Below are 5,234 nucleotides of genomic sequence, written 5' to 3'. Positions count from 1 at the left end.
TTTATTTTCCTCAATATTTTTAATAGCCAGGCCCCAATAAATAAGGGCTGGGATTGGTAGATGACCTGAGATTTAGGTGTCCAAATTGCACTAAAACAACAACAAAAAATGAAACCAGTGTCCCTAACTCCTTTAGGTTCCTTTCAGAGAGTCAGAGATTTAAGGGCATAGTCTGAGCTCCTGCATAACACAGGCCAGAGGATTTTACCTGTTTGAGACTCTTGACGTGGCTGATTCTATGCTGACAAGTGATTTCCCGTTGCAAATGCTACCTGTGCCAGGAACTTTAACCCAGATCACTGCACTGCTGTTAACCCTTCGAGGCTGACGTGCCAGGCTCTGTGTGGAGTCCTTTAGCCCAGGTGTTCTATTTCAAACCTCCACTTTGTAAAGGTGTGAATTAAACAAATACACGTGTGTGTGTGACCAGCCCTCAGTCCAGTGCTTCAACCACAGCCCAGCCAGGTGCTCTTTATACACCACAAACAAGTCATGAGGCAAATTCAGGGCAGAAGCCGCCTGTTTAAACCCCAGGCCCCTAGAGACACTTTCCAAACTACACCCCTTTCTGCAGCCACTGGGTCTAGTTCTCTTCATTCATCATGTTCTCGGTATGGAGATCTCTTCTCGTGCTCTCTGCTCTCTCAGGTGTGTTCCTGTTCCCTAGAGTTATATCAATAAACAGTTACATTATATATTGTACTATGCACTGGGCACATTACTGGCATGTTTTGTGTTCCCAGGTGTCTGGTGTGATGTGGAGCTGGTGGAGTCCGGTGGTGGAGGCAAAAAACCAGGAGAGTCCTGAAAACTCTCCTGCAAAGGCTCTGGATTCACTTTCAGCAGCTATTGGATGGACAGGGTCCGTCAGGCTCCCGGGAAAGGGCTGCAGTGGGTAGCCAGCATTAGGTCTGATTCAGGAGAAATCTACTATACAGAGGGTATGTCTACACTACGAAATTAGGCGAAATTTATAGAAGTCGATTTTTCGGAACAGATTTTATACAGTCGATTGTGTGCGTCCCCACTAAGCGCATTAAGTCGGCAGAGTGCATCCACAGTACCGTGGCTAGTGTTGACTTTCGGAGTGGTGCACTGTGGATAGCTATCCCACAGTTCCCGCAGTCTCCGCTGCCCATTGGAATTCTGGGTTGAGCTCCCAATGCCTGATGGGGCAAAAACATTGTCGCAGGTGGTTCTGGGTACATGTCGTCAGTCATCTCTACCTCCCACCCTCCGTGAAAGCAATGGCAGACAATCGTTTCATGCCCTTTTCCCTGGATTGGCCATGCAGACGCCATAGCACTACAAGCATGGAGCCCACTCAGATCACCACAGCAGTTATGAGCATTATAAACACCTCACGCATTATCCTGCAGTATGTTCACAAGCAGAACCTGCAAAAGCAGACGACGAGGCGACGGCAGCGCGGCGATGAGAGTGATGAGTACATGGACACACACTTCTCTCAAAGCACGGCCCCCGGCAATTTGAACACCCTGGTGGCATTCGGGCAGGTTCATGCCATGGAATGCCAATTCTGGGCCCGGGAAACAAGCACAGATCGCTGGGACCACATAGTGTTGCACGTCTGGGCTGATTCCCAGTGGCTGCGAAACTTTCACATGCGTAAGGGCACTTTCATGGAACTTTGTGACTTGCTTTCCCCTGCCCTGAAGCACAAGAATACCAAGATGAGAGCAGCCCTCACAGTTGAGAAGCAAGTGGCAATAGCCCTGTGGAAGCTTGCAACGCCAGACAGCTACCGGTCAGTCGGGAATCAATTTGGAGTGGGCAAATCTACTGTGGGGGCTGCTGTGATCCAAGTAGCCAACGCACTCAAGGAGCTGCTGCTATCAAGGGTAGTGACTCTGGGAATGTGCAGGTCATAATGGATGGCTTTGTTGCAATGGGATTCCCTAACTGTGGTGGGGCAATAGATGGAACCCATATCCCTATCTTGGCATCGGAGCACCAGGGCAGCCAGTACATAAACCGCAAGGGGTACTTTTCAATGGTGCTGCAAGCACTGGTGGATCGCAAGGGACGTTTCACCGACAACAACGTGGGATGGCCGGGAAAGGTACATGATGCTCGCGTCTTCAGGAATTCTGATCTGTTTCAACAGCTGCAGGAAGGGACTTACTTTCCAGACCAGAAAATAACTGTTGGGGATGTTGACATGCCTATAGTTATCCTTGGGGACCCAGCCTACCCCTTAATGCCATGGCTCATGAAGCCATACACAGGCACCCTGGATAGTAGTAAGGAGCTGTTCAACTATAGGCTGAGCAAGTGCAGAATGGTGGTAGAATGTGCATTTGGACATTTGAAAGCGCGCTGGCGCAGTTTACTGACTCGGTTAGACCTCAGCGAAACCAATATTCTCATTGTTATTGCTGCTTGTTGTGTGCTCCACAATCTCTGTGACAGTAAGGGAGAGGCGTTTATGGTGGGGTGGGAGGTTGAGGCAAATCGCTTGGCAGCTGATTACGCGCAGCCAGACACCAGGGTGATTAGAAGAGCACAGCAGGGCGCGCTGCACATCACAGAAGCTTTGAAACCCAGTTTCATAACTGGCCAGGCTACGGTGTGACAGTTCTGTTTGTTTCTCCTTGATTAAAACCCGCCCCCTTGGTTCACTCTACTTCCCTGTAAGCCAACCGCCCTCCCCTCCCCCCTTCGATCACCGCTTGCAGAGGCAATAAAGTAATTGTTCCTTCACATTCATTCATTCTTCATTAATTCATCACACAAATGGGGGGATAACTGCCAAGGCAGCCCGGGAGGGATAGGGGAGGAGGGAAGCACCAGGTGGGGTGGTAGATGAGGGGAGGAGGGAAGGACCAGGCCACACTGCATTTCATAAGTTATTGAATGCCAGCCTTCTGTTGCTTGGGCAGTCCTCTGGGGTGGAGTGGTTGGGTGCCCGTAGCCTCTTCTTCCCCCCCCCCCGCATTCTTGGGCGTCTGGGTGAGGAGGCTACGGAACTTGGGGAGGAGGGCGGTTGGTTACACAGGGGCTGTAGCGGCGGTCTGTGCTCCTGCTGCCTTTCCTGCAGCTCAACCATACGCCGGAGCATATCAGTTTGATCCTCCAGTAGCCTCAGCATTGCATCCTGCCTCCTTTCATCGTGCTGCCGCCACCGATCATCTTGATCATCCCTCCTCTGCTTGCGCTCATCCCTCCTGTCCTCGCATTCATTTTCCGCTTTCCTGGACTCCGACATTGTCTGCCTCCATGAATTCTGCTGAGCTCTTTCAGTAAGGGAGGACTGCATGAGCTCAGAGAACATTTCATTGCGAGTCCGTTTTTTCCGCCTTCTTATCTGCGCTAGCCTCTGGGATGGAGATGATAGAGGGAGCGTAGAAACATTTGCAGCTGCGGGAGGAAAAAAGGGAGAGTAATATTTAAAAAGATACATTTTAGGGAACAATGGGTAGAGAACAATGGGTAGAATCTTTGACGATGAACCAAGCTGTTAACGTTACATAGCACATGTGCTTTCGGTACAAGGTCTTATTTTGCCTCTTGTATTGAGGGCCTGCCGGTTTGGTGTGAGAGATCAAACACACAAAGCCGGCGGGCAACAGAATTCGGCTTGCAGGCAGCCATGGTAAGCCACAGTCTTTCGGCTTCTTCAACCAAAGACTGAACCCGGGAACACTCACAGGGAATCATTGAAAATTCCAGCCTTAGGTGCTGAGGACAAAGTGAGGGGTTGCTCACCCAAATCCCTTTCCAATCAGTATGAATGGGTCACCCAGTGCTCCTCGGAGGCTTTGGAAATCACAGCTCACATACATATTTCACCAGTGAAGGGCGCTAGTGTTTATACATTCATTGATTCTATGTTATTTCAGTTTCAGATCCTGGGTGTTACATTTTGATAACCCAGTATTAGGCATCTTAATATTTGATTTTACCAATTATCTTTAAGCCCGTATTTAAGTACCACTGAGGTTAATGTGATATAGTGTTTTCCAGGATTGGCACCTAAATTTCATTCATATGCTCTAGGGTCCTCCATGACTGGGTCCCTCTAAACTCTGAGGTCAGTTATTTGTAACACTGGGCGAAGCTGAGCTTTAGTCAAATGATTTAGCAACGCCCACATGCAAATGAAGGAGGAAAACTGAGTCAAAGGCGAGCAGCGACCCTCACTGAAAAGCTGCCAGCAGAGGAAGGGTTACTGCTTTGCAGCCCACTAGGTTGTTGCAGAGAATGAAAATGATCTGTCTGGGGTTCTTCTTTTTTTTTAGCATCTTTCTCAGGTAAGTGGAGGGAACCTACAGGTGTCTGGTTAGGACGGCTGGGCTAGGATAGGGAAGATGGCTTTAAGGCTAACATGTAGGAGGTGGATTCAGGAATTCTGGATTCAAAATCCTAGAGCTTTAAACAAATCACATAAGATGGAATTTTAAAGCCATCAAGAGGATTTTGATACCCAATTTTCACTTATTTTTAATGGGAACTAGGTGTCGAAATCCCTTAGCTTGAGAAATCTCAGGCTGAGTTTGTGCCTCAGTTTCCCCTCTGCAAAATGGGGATAACTGTACTTCCCTCCTTCCCAGGAGTTTGGTGTGGATAAATTCGTTATTACATACAAGCAGATCAGATACTGCCATTAGGATGACAACGGAAGAACTTGAATAAACCTGGGAAGAGGAGGAAAAGAATGGCATTAACTGTGTTTTTATTGTTGTTTATTGACAGGTGTCAGCTCCCAGATCCAGCTGACCCAGTCCGGGGCAGAAATCAAAAAGCCTGGAGAGTCTGTGAGGGTGACGTGTAAAACCTCCGGCTACACCTTTACCAGCTATAGCATGCACTGGGCACGGCAGGCTCCAGGGAAAGCACTGGAGTGGATCGGATATATCAGTGCCTATAGTGGAGGCACTAGCTACGCACAGGCTTTCAGGGGCAATTCACCATCACCAGGGACACCTCCATAAGCACGGCCTATCTACAGCTGAGCAGCCTGAGAACTGATGACACGGCCACATATTACTGTGCTAGATACACACAGTGACCCAAACCACATCTAGACCAATTAAAAAAAAAAACCCAGTGAAAGAACCCAGGTGTCCTGCTAAAACTGGAGCCTTTAGTCACTCTACAGATCATTTCCCCATGTAAACAGACAGGGGTAATTTCCCACAAACTTCTTAGGCTCCTCACTCACTTAAGCCTCACGGTAAATAGATTTCTTCTGGCTCCTAAGTCACATCTCA

At 48.6% G+C, this 5,234-nt stretch overlaps 1 pseudogene; it reads left to right on the top strand.

Moving 5' to 3' along the window:
* Positions 1-743: 743 nt before the first annotated feature.
* On the top strand, positions 744-5,032 carry LOC112124431 (annotated as a pseudogene).
* Positions 5,033-5,234: the final 202 nt, after the last annotated feature.

Source organism: Terrapene carolina, unplaced genomic scaffold (assembly GCF_002925995.2).
Source record: "Terrapene carolina triunguis isolate 2854851 unplaced genomic scaffold, T_m_triunguis-2.0 Scaffold24658, whole genome shotgun sequence".
Taxonomy (NCBI): Eukaryota; Metazoa; Chordata; order Testudines; family Emydidae; genus Terrapene; species Terrapene triunguis.
This window is presented reverse-complemented; position numbering and strand designations above follow the sequence as displayed.